We start from the raw sequence: 16,789 nt of genomic DNA on the forward strand, positions 1-16,789 counted from the left end.
GACGACTCCCATTCTCCCTCCCCTCCCGTACTATGGACGACTCCCATCCTCCCTCCCTCCCGTACTATGGAACGACCCCATCCTCCCTCCCTCCACGTACTATGGACGCCTCCATCCTCCTCCCCCTCCCGTACTATGGACGGCCTCCCATCCTCCCTCCCTCCCGTTCTATGGACGACTCCCATCCTCCTCACTCCCGTACTATGGACGACTCCCATCCTCCCTCCCTCCCCGTACTATGGAACGACTGACCATCCTCCCTCACTCCATTACTTAGTACTGGTAAAGGATGTCGGTAATGTCATTTAGTAGCTAAGGGGCAGGGTACATGTCAAGGTCGTAGTAAGAGCGAGTGAAGTCACACGGACACCGGAGCTGAGGGCCCGGCATGTGGGAATGAAGGCTGGAATGTACACGGCGGAATGTACACGGCGGAATGTACACGGCGGAATGTACACGGCGGAATGTACACGGCGGAATGTAACGCAACATTATGTACACGCTTGCTCCCAGGCTCGTTAGCGCCTCCCAGAGGCCGGTATTACGCCAGTGAGTGCAGCACGTACCAGCACCCGCGCCTGCACCACCCCTTCACCAGGGTCCTGGCGCTGGCCTCGCTGGCCAGGATCAGCTCCTCCTTCAGGACGCCTTCTTTATGAGCCGTGTACTCACATGTGATGCCGTGTCCTGTGGAGAGAGAAGAGACAAGATGAGGCGAGACCCTACAGTTGTGAACAGCGAGGAGGCCTCCGGAAAAAAAAACCTGAGGAAGGAGCGGACAGGGAGCACCGAAGGGGGTCACAACACCCCGAGAGATACGAGGGCAGATATACCGACACTATCACCCCCAACCACCTGTATATGCCTGATGCCATCTTATCACAGTGCCATGCATCCGATGCCTTCCACCCGCTGCATCCCCTCTGCTCATACACCTGCACCCGATGCCATCCCCCTCCTGCTTCATACACCTGCACCCGCTGCCATCCCCCTCCTGCTTCATACACCCTGCACCCGCTGCCATCCCCCCCTCGCACCTGCCCTTCACCCCTTGCCCTTCATCCACTTGCACCCCGCTGCCATCCCCTCCTGCTTCACACTGCACCCGATGCCATCCCCCTCCTGCTTCATACACCTGCACCCGATGCCATCCCCCCGCTTCATACACCTGCACCCGATGCCATCCCCCTCCTGCTTCATACACCTGCACCCCGCTGCCATCCCCCCTCCTGCTTCATACACCTGCACCCAATGCCGTCCCCCCTCCTGCTTCATACACCCTGCACCCAATTCCATCCCCCCTCCTGCTTCATACACCTGCACCCGCTGCCGTCACCCCCTCCTGCTTCATACACCTGCACCCGCTGCCATCCCCCTCCTGCTTCATACACCTGCACCCGATGCCATCCCCCTCCTGCTTCATACCCTGCACCCGATGCCATCCCCCCTCACTGCTCATACACCTGCACCCGATGCCATCCCCCTCCTGCTTCATACACCTGCACCCAATGCCGTCCCCCCTCCTGCTTCATACACCTGCACCCAATTCCATCCCCCTCCTGCTTCATACACCTGCACCCGCTGCCGTCCCCCTCCTGTTTCATACACCTGCACCCGCTGCCATCCCACCTCCTGCTTCATACACCTGCACCCGCTGCCATCCCCCCTCCTGCTTGATACACCTGCACCCGCTGCCATCCCCCTCCTGCTTCATACACCTGCACCCAATGCCATCCCCCTCCTGCTTCATACACCTGCACCCGATGCCGTCCCCCCCAGCTTCATACACCTGCCACCCAATGCCATCCCCCCCTCCTGCTTCATACACCTGCACCCGCTGCCATCCCCTCCCTGCTTCGTACACCTGCACCCGATGCCATCCCCCTCCTGCTTCATACACCTGCACCCGATGCCGTCACCCCCCAGCTTCGTACACCTGCACCCGCTGCCATCCCCCTCCTGCTTCATACACCTGCACCCGCTGCCATCCCCCTCCTGCTTCATACACCTGCACCCGCTGCCATCCCCCTCCTGCTTGATACACCTGCACCCGCTGCCGTCCCCCCCAGCTTCATACACCTGCACCCAATGCCATCCCCCCTCCTGCTTCATACACTGCACCCGCTGCCATCCCCCTCCTGCTTCATACACCTGCACCCGCTGCCATCCCCCTCCTGCTTCATACACCTGCACCCGATGCCGTCCCCCCTCCTGCTTCATACACCTGCACCCGATGCCGTCCCCCCCAGCTTCATACAGCAGTAATGTCAGTACAGCTCTGCGGATCACCGCGCACCATATCTAGCGCTGTTCCTTTAATGAGCAGATATTTGATATTTTTCTCGGTCCGCCCCGCCTGATGCCACCGCAGTAATCAGCCGCATTCATCTGCTGATATCACCACGAGCCCCAGCCGGAAACAAGAACAGCGAGAAACAGACGGCAGAAGAGAGACCTGGGAGGTGGGGGGGAGCGACAGAGGAAGGTGGGCAGTCACTGAGGACAGAGAGGGAAGGTGGGCAGTCACTGAGGACAGAGAGGGAAGGTGGGCAGTCACTGAGGGACAGAGAGGGAAGGAGGGCAGTCACTGAGGACAGAGGGGGAAGGAGGGCAGTCACTGAGGACAGAGAGGGAAGGTGGGCAGTCACTGAGGACAGAGAGGGAAGGAGGACAGTCACGGAGGACAGAGAGGGAAGGAGGGCAGTCAGGGAGGACAGAGAGGGAAGGAGGGCAGTCAGGGAGGACAGAGAGGGAAGGAGGGCAGTCACTGAGGACAGAGGGGGAAGGAGGGCAGTCACTGAGGACAGAGAGGGAAGGAGGGCAGTCACTGAGGACAGAGAGGGAAGGAGGGCAGTCACTGAGGACAGAGAGGGAAGGAGGGCAGTCACTGAGGACAGAGAGGAAGGAGGGCAGTCACTGAGGACAGAGAGGGAAGGAGGGCAGTCACCTGAGGACAGAGAGGGAAGGAGGGCAGTCACTGAGGACAGAGAGGGAAGGAGGGCAGTCACTGAGGACAGAGAGGGAAGGAGGGCAGTCACTGAGGACAGAGGGGGAAGGAGGGCAGTCAGGGAGGACAGAGAGGGAAGGAGGGCAGTCACTGAGGACAGAGAGGGAAGGAGGGCAGTCACTGAGGACAGAGAGGGAAGGAGGGCAGTCACTGAGGACAGAGAGGGAAGGAGGGCAGTCACTGAGGACAGAGAGGGAAGGAGGGCAGTCACTGAGGACAGAGAGGGAAGGAGGGCAGTCACTGAGGACAGAGAGGGAAGGAGGGCAGTCACTGAGGACAGAGGGGGAAGGAGGGCAGTCAGGGAGGACAGAGAGGGAAGGAGGGCAGTCAGGGAGGACAGAGAGGGAAGGAGGGCAGTCAGGGAGGACAGAGAGGGAAGGAGGGCAGTCAGGGAGGACAGAGAGGGAAGGAGGGCAGTCAGGGAGGACAGAGAGGGAAGGAGGGCAGTCAGGGAGGGACAGAGAGGGAAGGAGGGCAGTCAGGGAGGGACAGAGAGGGAAGGAGGGCAGTCAGGGAGGACAGAGAGGGAAGGAGGGCAGTCAGGGAGGACAGAGAGGGAAGGAGGGCAGTCAGGGAGGACAGAGAGGGAAGGAGGGCAGTCAGGGAGGACAGAGAGGGAAGGAGGGCAGTCAGGGAGGACAGAGAGGGAAGGAGGGCAGTCAGGGAGGACAGAGAGGGAAGGAGGGCAGTCAGGGAGGACAGAGAGGGAAGGAGGGCAGTCAGGGAGGACAGAGAGGGAAGGAGGGCAGTCAGGGAGGACAGAGAGGGAAGGAGGGCAGTCAGGGAGGACAGAGAGGGAAGGGAGGGCAGTCAGGGAGGACAGAGAGGGAAGGAGGGCAGTCAGGGAGGACAGAGAGGGAAGGAGGGCAGTCAGGGAGGACAGAGAGGGAAGGAGGGCAGTCAGGGAGGACCGAGAGGGAAGGAGGGCAGTCAGGGAGGACAGAGAGGGGAAGGAGGGCAGTCAGGGAGGAGGCCGGTATATAAGGAGAGGGGGAAGGTGGGCAGTCAGGGAGGAGGCGGTATATAAGGAGAGGGGGAAGGTGGGCAGTCAGGGAGGAGGTGGTATATAAGGAGCGAGGGCATCCAGTGCTGTATACACCAGTAACCCCAGTGTCAGTGTGGGGGGGTGCGGCGGACTGTGCCCCGCCTGAGCGGTGGAGTGCAGTGGTCTGTAGCAGTCAGTATTGTGTGGGTCACACGGTCTATACTCTATCGTCAGTCACTTTTGTTGCGGCAGTTTCTAGAGCACAGTTTAGAGTCATTCATTAATCTCTTAATTGGAAAGAGCAAGAAAAACAAGGAAACCCGCAGGATTGTCAGCGTGCGGAGCAGTGAATATCCTATTCTTATTCCTGGCGCGGCGCCCCCATCCTGTGTGACTCCTCCGGAGACGTGCCATCTGCCAGTGCTGAGCCGCGCTGGGGGCTCCGGAGATTTCCCCGAGGACGCCGCGGTCTCGGGTGGTACGGCAGATCGGCGGGGACGGGTGCTGGGCGAATATAGAACATCACCTCCTCACGCTGACACTAAACGCTGAGCTCTCAGCGGCGTCCGGCCGGCTCCAGACTCCCACTAATTCACTTACTCTGCCAATTTACCAGTGAGCGCAGATTCTCTAATGAGCCTCTGACCGATGGGTGAGGGGTCCGGAACTGCTCATCCTCCCCCCCGCAGGCCCACCACACAGCCCATACTGGGCACATACACCTCTGTAAAGGGGGAATTATTGGGCCTCTCAGTAACGGATCAGTCTAAAGTGAAGGCTGTGGCCCCCACCCAAATATAAAAACAAGCGCCGTGTCCCCGGGGACGGGGGCCGACGCATCAGTCAGGACATGGAGCAATTTCTCGGCACTCATCACACACGGGGGTGGGGGGTGGGGTTCCCATTATTCCCACGATCTGCGGTATAAATAGCAGCGTTATTACAACTCCACGGCACCACACATCGGGGTCACCACACATTCTGCCCGGCCTCAGGGACAGATCACAGCAGACCACACCTCAGATCAGACACAGAGGACTGAACCCTCCCTGCTCACAGCTGAGGGCTCGTTACACTGTAATCAGTGTAGATAGTCACACAATGTATACCAAACCCCCTGACCGTGCGGCAGGGTGGGCAGAGATACACTGAAGCTTTGTGCAGGACTTTATACCCCACAGTTGTGCCCCCTCCCGGCCCGCGGACCCCCCCGGTGTCACACATCACCTCTTGTGGGTACATGGTCTACAATACGGCCGGGTGGTGGTGTGCTGTCCGGCGGAGGTCTTACCTTCAGGCAGGGCGGTGATGGCGGTCACCCGGAGGTTCAGGTTAGGAAGAGACACCGCACAGATATTCCTCCCGAGCCGCTGCAGCGCCGGCAGCGTGAACGAGATCTCGTATTTGTGAAGAATCTTCAGAAAACCGACCTGTGGAGGACGGAGAAAGTCAGAGAACGACGACGGACGTCCGAGCGAGGTGGGAAGAAGACGTCCTCTCCGGAGAGGAAGACGAGGGGTTATTACACAGAGCGGCAGATCCGCCGAGCTCATGAGGATCAATGGCGTCCTGACCACCGACCGGATGGGGGAGGGATCCGCAGCGTGATGGGGAGGGATCCGCAGAGTGATGGGGACAACGGTCTGTGAAGGCTGCACCGTGCCACCCACAGCCGCCGCACTGCGCACCCCACAGCCGCCGCACCAACCACCCAGAGTCAGTGTGCTAAGTCACCCCACATCTGCCACACCGCGCCACCCACCATGCCCCACAACCGCTGCGCCAAGGGCCCCCCACAACCGCTGAACAGCACCACCCCACTATGCCCCACAGCCGCCACCAGTCGCCCGCAGAACCTGCCCCCCCCACAGCCGCCGCACCGCACACCTGCCCTCCACACAGCCGCACAACCTGCCCTCCACGACAGCCGCACAACCTGCCCTCCACACAGCCGCACAACCTGCCCTCCACACAGCGCCGCACAACCTGCCCTCCACACAGCCGCACAACCTGCCCTCCACACAGCCGCACAACCTGCCCTCCACACAGCCGCACAACCTGCCCTCCACACAGCCGCACAACCTGCCCTCCACACAGCCGCACAACCTGCCCTCCACACAGCCGCACAACCTGCCCTCCACACAGCCGCACAACCTGCCCTCCACACAGAGCCGCACAACCTGCCCTCCACACAGCCGCACAACCCCTCCACACAGCCGCACAACCTGCCCTCCACACAGCCGCACAACCTGCCCCTCCACACAGCCGCACAACCTGCCCTCCACACAGCCGCACAACCTGCCCTCCACACAGCCGCACAACCTGCCCTCCACACAGCCGCACAACCTGCCTCCACACAGCCGCACAACCCCCTCCACACAGCCGCACAACCCCCTCCACACAGCCGCACAACCCCCTCCACACAGCCGCACAACCCCCTCCACACAGCCGCACAACCTGCCCTCCACACAGCCGCACAACCTGCCCTCCACACAGCCGCACAACCTGCCCTCCACACAGCCGCACAACCTGCCCTCCACACAGCCGCACAACCCCCTCCACACAGCCGCACAACCTGCCCTCCACACAGCCGCACAACCTGCCCTCCACACAGCCGCACAACCTGCCCTCCACACAGCCGCAAAACCTGCCCTCCACACAGCCGCACAACCTGCCCTCCACACAGCCGCACAACCTGCCCTCCACACAGCCGCACAACCCCCTCCACACAGCCGCACAACCTGCCCTCCACACAGCCGCACAACCTGCCCTCCACACAGCCGCACAACCTGCCCTCCACACAGCCGCAATATTAAGATGTTATTAATTGTGAGCATTCCCATCTCCTCCGCACAATCCCAGATGGCCTCTCGTCAGCAGCTCCTGCCATCATCTCACCCATGTACTGGGCACAGACCACAGTGGACGCTTACAGAGAAGGAAGGGTTAATGATAATGATTATTACTACATCCCTGACCTAATGTCTATCACTATCATGTCAGATTCTGGGACCAGCAAACCTCACCCGAGACCTACAAGCTGCACCCGGGGCCAGAAGATGGGGTAGAGTCAGAACCAACCGCTCACAGCACCCAGCAGCACCCTATTACCTGCCCCCACCCAGCCAGCAGCACCCAGTTACCTGCCCCCACCCAGCCAGCAGCACCCAGTTACCTGCCCCCACCCAGCCAGCAGCACCCAGTTACCTGCCCCCACCCAGCCAGCAGCCCCCCAGTTACCTGCCCCCACCCAGCCAGCAGCCCCCCAGTTACCTGCCCCCACCCAGCCAGCAGCCCCCCAGTTACCTGCCACCACCCAGCCAGCAGCCCCCCAGTTACCTGCCACCACCCAGCCAGCAGCCCCCCAGTTACCTGCCACCACCCAGCCAGCAGCCCCCCAGTTACCTGCCACCACCCAGCCAGCAGCCCCCCAGTTACCTGCCACCACCCAGCCAGCAGCCCCCCAGTTACCTGCCACCACCCAGCCAGCAGCCCCCCGTTACCTGCCACCACCCAGCCAGCAGCCCCCCGTTACCTGCCCCCACCCAGCCAGCAGCCCCCGTTACCTGCCCCCACCCAGCCAGCAGCCCCCGTTACCAGCCCCCACCCAGCCAGCAGCCCCCGTTACCAGCCCCCACCCAGCCAGCAGCACCCAGTTACCTGCCCCCACCCAGCCAGCAGCCCCCCATTACCTGCCCCCACCCAGCCCACTAAAAAGGTATCCACCGGCATACCTAATACTAAGAACACTAACCCTCTTAGAAAGCCCAATACCAGTAAATGTAACCCAGGTACAATGCTCAGAACAAAACACACCAGCCCCAATAAACACCCGCACCTCCCCGCCTGCCATATGCCCCTAGAATATAACGACCCCCTCATCTGCTGGGACCCCGGACTCCTCATACCCCCATAACGCTGAATGATTGTATCTGCACTGTGACCGGAGGAGCCGTAGATCAGAACATGATATAAGGCTCTGTGCGCACTGGGAAGTGGAATTTTCTTGAGAAAATTCCGCATGCCCTCAAAGATTACCGCACCCGCGGTAAAAAACCGCGGGAAACCGCACCCGAAAACCGCATGCGGTTTGCCGCGGTTTTACCGCGGTATTATCCGCGGTATTGCCGCGTGCGGGTTGGGATGTGCTTTATTGCATTCAATGCAATAAAGCACATTGAAGAAAAAAAAAAAAAAAAAAGTCATTTAATTCTGAGAGTAGATAGACAGAAGAATAGATAGAGGGATAGATAGATAGACAGACAGATAGAGGGATAGATAGATAGACAGACAGATAGAGGGATAGATAGATAGAGAGAGAGATAGATGACAGATCGCTGCATTTCCCACGGTCGGCAGTGAGTTCACATTACCGGCCGTGGGAAATGACCGGTAATTACCTCTGCTGCTTTCATTCAGCGCTGTGTCTCAGTCGCGGCTGGATGGAAGCAGCGCTGGACGTTGGACCTGGATTACGCCGGAGTTTTGTTTGGGAGGGGTTAATAAAATGGTGAACGAGGCTTGTTTGTTTTATTTAAAATAAAGGATTTTTCGGTGTCTGTGTTTTTTTCACTTTACTTACAGGTTGATCATGTCAGCTGTCACATAGACGCTGCCATGATCAAGCCTGGGGTTAATGGCGGTGGTCCCCCATCACCATTAACCCCTTGTATTACCTTGCCACCACTGCTACACGGTGGCAAGAAGAGCCGAGGACACGCCGGTAATGTCGCATATTGCATGCGACATTGCCGGGGCAGCTGCGGCTGATATTCTCATATTCTCGGCTGCGGGAGGGGGAGTGAGGCGGGGGACATTACCCCTGCCCCTCTCCCTCCACAGCCTGAGAATACCGGGCCGCCGCTGTGTGCTTACCTCGGCTGGAAGGTAAATATGCAGCGGAGCCCACGTTCTTTTTTTTCTATATTTCCGTTTTCTTTCTATGTGTGTTCTATGTGTCTGTGTCTATGTGTCTGTAATGTCTGTGTCTGTGTTCTATGTGTGTGTTTACTCTCTGCACGGCTTCCTCTTCCTGTAATGACATCACTTCCGTGCAAAACCGCAAGCAAGTGATGTACATTACCGGAGGTAAACCGCGAAATACCGCAGGGAATAACGCAGGAAAACGCAGTGAACCGCACAGAATTTGCTGCCTGCGTTATTCCCTGCGGGATTTCATGATTAACATTGAGTCAATGGAGTGAAATCCCGCAGCGATGTGCGGAAAAGAAGTGACATGCACTTGTTTTTGCTGCGGGAATCCCACAGCAAAACATGCAGCTGTCAAATTCCGCCCAGTGCGCACAGGATTTTTTTTCTCCATAGGATTTGCTGGTGATTCACTGCAGAGATGTTATGAACATTTTCTGCAGCGAAACATGCAGCAAATCCGCGGAAAATCCGCGGCAAAATCCGGTAAGTGCGCACATAGCCTTACCCAGAATACTGCACAACACTGCACAACACTGCATAACACTGCATAACACTGCATAACACTGCATAACACTGCACAACACTGCACAGGCAGAAACCCGCAATCCCCTTAAAATAAGATTAAGCAGAAGAATTTCAGTCCGGAGGTTGTGGTTTATTTCTGGCGGGCAGTGCGGCACTACTCATGTGTCTGCCCGGTATTCAGGTGCCCTGGCACAGCACCCGCACCACACAGGGTGCAATTAATGGTCATTTACCCAAAGCCACCGCGCGCTCGGCTCTGCTGTAATCTCCTCTAATAAGATAATAAGCTCCGAACAGACACCGGCGTCAGCAAGAGCTGAGCGGAGGCTCGGACACCGCACCGAGGTGTATACATGTATCCGGGGGCTCATATATAGCAGCAAGGTGCACGCCTGTGCCGGGAGTACGAGGACCCCGCATGCATATACTAATATATATATACACACATACACACACACAGCGATGCTCCATCCTCAGGACTCCACAGTACCCCCGACCCATCCCTGCTCAGGGCATCCCTTGTACCTTCACTAGGTAATTGCCGTCCTGTTCCTCAGAGACCATCACCACCGAGTCATGGAGCTTCTCCTCAAAGTGCACGTGGCTGTGGGACCCCTCCTCAGAGAGGCTGGTGGCAAAGCGCACGCCCGAGACTTTCGGCTTCGCACCTGGAGAGGAAGGAAACTTACACTTAATCAGAGGGCAGAACATACAGCGACCCCGATCTCAGCACCCGCAGCACACAAGTCCTGTGCACACTGAAGTACGCAGACCAAGCTGTGATAACGGGAGAAGGGTACGTCTCAGCGGGTGATGGGACATGGACTGGAGTCTCTGTGACCCCCACGTCAGGAGGGTGCATACAGCCTGCAGGGGATGGAGAGCTCAGATATATAGGACTGAATGGGGGCTCAGGACTGCACTACTAAATATATATGTGGGGGGAGACCACCTCACCTTTCTTTGCTGTAGCCATCGATCGCACCGGTGGCTCCTTCCTCCAGTCAGTAATCAGAGCCCATTATTGTGGAGCGGGGTCTGTACCTAAGGACACAGAAAACGGGGTGAAGGGAGACCGCACAAGGAGACATCCATCTATAGAGGTAAGTGAGAAGCATCCATCCCACAGCTCTCCCTGGAACGGGCGCAGAAGACGCCGCCCAGGCCCCTGCCCCAGCCCAGAGCGCGAGACGCCGCCCAAGCCCCTGCCCCAGCCCAGAGCGCGAGACGCCGCCCAAGCCCCTGCCCCAGCCCAGAGCGCGAGACGCCGCCCAAGCCCCAGCCCCGAGCGCGAGACGCCGCCCAAGCCCCAGCCCCGAGCGCGAGACGCCGCCCAAGCCCCAGCCCCGAGCGCGAGACGCCGCCCAATCCCCAGCCCCGAGCGCGAGACGCCGCCCAAGCCCCAGCCCCGAGCGCGAGACGCCGCCCAAGCCCCAGCCCCGAGCGCGAGACGCCGCCCAAGCCCCAGCCCCGAGACGCCGCCCAAGCCTCAGCCCCGAGCGCGAGACGCCGCCCAAGCCCCGAACGCGAGACGCCGCCCAAGCCCCGAGCGCGAGACGCCGCCCAAGCCCCGAGCGCGAGACGCCGCCCAAGCCCCGAGCGCGAGACGCCGCCCAAGCCCCGAGCGCGAGACGCCGCCCAAGCCCCGAGCGCGAGACGCCGCCCAAGCCCCGAGCGCGAGACGCCGCCCAAGCCCCGAGCGCGAGACGCCGCCCAAGCCCCAGCCCAGAGCGCGAGACGCCGCCCAAGCCCCAGCCCCGAGCGCGAGACGCCGCCCAAGCCCCAGCCCAGAGCGTGAAGGAGCCTCTCCGACCCATAGATCATCCATCCCAACGTCCTCAGTGCCCACCATTACTCCTCACCCGCTGCACCATGCTCGGGGTATATAACTGTTATTGCACCACCAGGTGTCATCCAGGGTAATGAGCTTAATGGGGGAAGTTCTGTGACCACCGTGTGCTCCGAGGAGAACGCAAGGACACTAATCCCCCCGAGCTCCATGTACAGTATTCCCCCAGTATCAGCCCCGCACTCCGCGGCTCAGACGTCTGGGAACGCTGTGCGCGGCTTTATTACCATTGTTGCATTAAAACCTGCAAATTGGATAAAAATCCTTTTAGACGACACTAATGCTGCTGTGAACGGAGACGAGGCTTCACACGGTGCGGGCGGTGGTGGAGGGGGATAGCGGAGCGGCTCAGGACAAACAGCAACTAACGAGGGGAAACCCAAAAATAACGGTGCCCTATAGTCACCAACACACGACCGGTCAGTGCACAATGACACAAATGAGACGGCGCCGGCTCCTCAGCACCACAAGGGCTTCTGTTCTGTGTCAGAACGTGCGGACCCCCTTGCGAGCTGATGGACCCCAGCGGAGGGGGCAGCCCCATACAGGCGGACACACAGACCCCAGCGGAAAGGGCAGCCCTATGCGGGCAGACCCCCGGCGGAGGCAGGTGGCCATGCTGTGACTGAACTCTACCGCCACCTCTGTACAGTCCACCCCTCGCTCAGGACGCCGCTCGTCTCCAGGTCATCGGGTCTCAGAAAAAGATGCTGATGGTTTCCCTGCATCCCGCAGCATCATACCCTGCCCGAAACGCCACATTATCACACCCCAACATCTCCACAAATATCACAATAACAGCTCATTCACACACAGCAGTATTATAGTAGTTATATTCCTGTACATAGGGGCAGTATTATAGTAGTTATATTCTTGTATATAGGGGCAGTATTATAGTAGTTATATTCTTGTATATAGGGGCAGTATTATAGTAGTTATATTCTTGTACATAGGGGCAGTATTATAGTAGTTATATTCTTGTACATAGGGGCAGTATTATAGTAGTTATATTCTTGTACATAGGGGCAGTATTATAGTAGTTATATTCTTGTACATAGGGGCAGTATTATAGTAGTTATATTCTTGTACATAGGGGCAGTATTATAGTAGTTATATTCTTGTACATAGGGGCAGTATTATAGTAGTTATATTCCTGTACATAAGGGCAGTATTATAGTAGTTATATTCTTGTACATAGGGGCAGTATTATAGTAGTTATATTCTTGTACATAGGGGCAGTATTATAGTAGTTATATTCTTGTACATAGGGGCAGTATTATAGTAGTTATATTCTTGTACATAGGGGCAGTATTATAGTAGTTATATTCCTGTACATAGGGGCAGTATTATAGCAGTTATATTCTTGTACATAGGGGGCAGTGTTATAGTAGTTATATTCTTGTACATAGGGGGCAGTATTATAGTAGTTATAGTCTTGTACATAGGGGAGTATTATAGTAGTTATATTCTTGTACATAGGGTGCAGTATTATAGTAGTTATATTCTTGTACATAGTGGCAGTATTATAGTAGTTATATTCTTGTACATAGGGAGCAGTATTATAGTAGTTATATTCTTGTACATAGGAGCAGTATTATAGTAGTTATATTCTTGTATATAGGGGCAGTATTATAGTAGTTATATTCTTGTATATAGGGGCAGTATTATAGTAGTTATATTCTTGTACATAGGGGCAGTATTATAGTAGTTATATTCTTGTACATAGGGGCAGTATTATAGTAGTTATATTCTTGTACATAGGGGCAGTATTATAGTAGTTATATTCTTGTACATAGGGGCAGTATTATAGTAGTTATATTCTTGTACATAGGGGCAGTATTATAGTAGTTATATTCTTGTACATAGGGGCAGTATTATAGTAGTTATATTCCTGTACATAGGGGCAGTATTATAGTAGTTATATTCTTGTACATAGGGGCAGTATTATAGTAGTTATATTCTTGTACATAGGGGCAGTATTATAGTAGTTATATTCTTGTACATAGGGGCAGTATTATAGTAGTTATATTCTTGTACATAGGGGCAGTATTATAGTAGTTATATTCTTGTACATAGGGGCAGTATTATAGTAGTTATATTCCTGTACATAGGGGCAGTATTATAGCAGTTATATTCTTGTACATAGGGGGCAGTGTTATAGTAGTTATATTCTTGTACATAGGGGGCAGTATTATAGTAGTTATAGTCTTGTACATAGGGGAGTATTATAGTAGTTATATTCTTGTACATAGGGTGCAGTATTATAGTAGTTATATTTTTGTACATAGTGGCAGTATTATAGTAGTTATATTCTTGTACATAGGGAGCAGTATTATAGTAGTTATATTCTTGTACATAGGGTGCAGTATTATAGTAGTTATATTCTTGTACATAGGGGCAGTATTATAGTAGTTATATTCTTGTACATAGGGGCAGTATTATAGTAGTTATATTCTTGTACATAGGAGCAGTATTATAGTAGTTATATTCTTGTACATAGGGTGCAGTATTATAGTAGTTATATTCTTGTACATAGTGGCAGTATTATAGTAGTTATATTCTTGTACATAGGGTGCAGTATTATAGTAGTTATATTCTTGTACATAGGGGGCAGTATTATAGTAGTTATAGTCTTGTACATAGGGGAGTATTATAGTAGTTATATTCTTGTACATAGGGTGCAGTATTATAGTAGTTATATTCTTGTACATAGTGGCAGTATTATAGTAGTTATATTCCTGTATATAGGGGGCAGTATTATAGCAGTTATATTCTTGTACACAGGGGCAGTATTATAGTAGTTATATTCTTGTACATAGGGGGCAGTATTATAGTAGTTATATTCTTGTATATAGGGGACAGTATTATAGTAGTTATATTCTTGTACATAGGGGCAGTATTATAGCAGTTATATTCTTGTACATAGGGGGCAGTATTATAGTAGTTATATTCTTGTACATAGGGGGCAGTATTATAGTAGTTATATTCTTGTACATAGGGGCAGTATTATAGCAGTTATATTCTTGTACATAAGGGCAGTATTATAGTAGCTATATTCGTGTACATAGGAGCAGTATTATAGTAGTTATATTCTTGTACATAGGGGCAGTATTATAGCAGTTATATTCTTGTACATAAGGGCAGTATTATAGTAGTTATATTCTTGTACATAGGGGGCAGTATTATAGTAGTTATATTCTTGTACATAGGGGCAGTATTATAGTAGTTATATTCTTGTATATAGGGGGCAGTATTATAGTAGTTATATTCTTGTACATAGGGGCAGTATTATAGTAGTTATATTCTTGTACATAGGGGCAGTATTATAGTAGTTATATTCTTGTACATAGGGGCAGTATTATAGTAGTTATATTCTTGTACATAGGGGCAGTATTATAGTAGTTATATTCTTGTACATAGGGGCAGTATTATAGTAGTTATATTCTTGTACATAGGGGGCAGTATTATAGTAGTTATATTCTTGTATATAGGGGCAGTATTATAGTAGTTATATTCTTGTACACAGGGGGCAGTATTATAGTAGTTATATTCTTGTATATAGGGGGCAGTATTATAGTAGTTATATTCTTGTACATAGGGGCAGTATTATAGTAGTTATATTCTTGTACATAGGAGCAGTATTATAGTAGTTATATTCTTGTACATAGGGGCAGTATTATAGTAGTTATATTCTTGTATATAGGGGCAGTATTATAGTAGTTATATTCTTGTACATAGGGGCAGTATTATAGTAGTTATATTCTTGTATATAGGGGACAGTATTATAGTAGATATATTCTTGTACATGGGGGCAGTATTATAGTAGTTATATTCTTGTACATGGGGGCAGTATTATAGTAGTTATATTCTTGTACATAGGGGCAGTATTATAGTAGTTATATTCTTGTACATAGGGGCAGTATTATAGTAGTTATATTCTTGTATATAGGGGGCAGTATTATAGTAGTTATATTCTTGTACATAGGGGCAGTATTATAGTAGTTATATTCTTGTACATAGGGGCAGTATTATAGTAGTTATATTCTTGTACATAGGGGCAGTATTATAGTAGTTATATTCTTGTACATAGGGGCAGTATTATAGTAGTTATATTCTTGTACATAGGGGCAGTATTATAGTAGTTATATTCTTGTACATAGGGGGCAGTATTATAGTAGTTATATTCTTGTATATAGGGGCAGTATTATAGTAGTTATATTCTTATACACAGGGGGCAGTATTATAGTAGTTATATTCTTGTATATAGGGGGCAGTATTATAGTAGTTATATTCTTGTACATAGGGGCAGTATTATAGTAGTTATATTCTTGTACATAGGAGCAGTATTATAGTAGTTATATTCTTGTACATAGGGGCAGTATTATAGTAGTTATATTCTTGTATATAGGGGCAGTATTATAGTAGTTATATTCTTGTATATAGGGGCAGTATTATAGTAGTTATATTCTTGTATATAGGGGACAGTATTATAGTAGTTATATTCTTGTATATAGGGGACAGTATTATAGTAGATATATTCTTGTACATGGGGGCAGTATTATAGTAGTTATATTCTTGTACATAGGGGCAGTATTATAGTAGTTATATTCTTGTACATAGGGGCAGTATTATAGTAGTTATATTCTTGTACATAGGGGCAGTATTATAGTAGTTATATTCTTGTACATAGGGGCAGTATTATAGTAGTTATATTCTTGTACATAGGGGCAGTATTATAGTAGTTATATTCTTGTACATAGGGGCAGTATTATAGTAGTTATATTCTTGTACATAGGAGCAGTATTATAGTAGTTATATTCTTGTACATAGGGGCAGTATTATACCTGTACACAGTGCTTCCTCACATACAGGTGCACCTGGTTATATATATCACCCCTGTATACGGTCGCCCTCCCCCTCACTATTGTCCATATCCCGGGACACCCGATATTAGCGGCAGATAACACGCAGGACCCCGGAACTGCTGTCGCTGTTCCCCGCACTGAGCCCGCAGACCGGGCTGCTCCGGGGACTGTACGGAGGATAGTACGGGAGGAGCCGCCGCCATGTTCTCACCTGTCATAGGTGGTGAATGATGAGGTGCGGCCGCCGGAGCGCAGCTCTCCCCTCCTCACAGCCTCCGCACGTCCCGGGCACAGACTGAGGCTCAGCGCTAATGCGCCCTCGCCAGACTGCAAGCAGCGACTCGACTCCGCCCACTGCGCCGTCATTGGATGTAATAACTGAGCGGTTTCTTTAGACACACCCCTCATGTGAAGTCATCCATCTGTACAAACCACACCTCCTCAAGATCTGGTGTTTCCGTCATCGACGCCATTTTGTGGTTGGCAAATGGTTGGCGAGGAGTATCTGAGTGCGTTCGTTGCCCAGGGAGACGGGTAGTACTATAGTGAGGCTGTCTGTCCTCAGGCTGTGGCTGGCGTTAGGGTGAGGGGGAAACTGGGCAACTCGATAGAGACAGCCCGTCGCA

At 52.8% G+C, this 16,789-nt stretch overlaps 1 pseudogene; it reads right to left on the reverse strand.

The window, feature by feature from the left end:
* Nucleotides 1-566: 566 nt before the first annotated feature.
* On the reverse strand, nt 567-16,505 carry LOC142281298 (adipose-secreted signaling protein-like; annotated as a pseudogene).
* Nucleotides 16,506-16,789: the final 284 nt, after the last annotated feature.

The sequence above is a fragment of the Anomaloglossus baeobatrachus genome, unplaced genomic scaffold, assembly GCF_048569485.1.
Source record: "Anomaloglossus baeobatrachus isolate aAnoBae1 unplaced genomic scaffold, aAnoBae1.hap1 Scaffold_4691, whole genome shotgun sequence".
Classification (NCBI taxonomy): Eukaryota; Metazoa; Chordata; class Amphibia; order Anura; family Aromobatidae; genus Anomaloglossus; species Anomaloglossus baeobatrachus.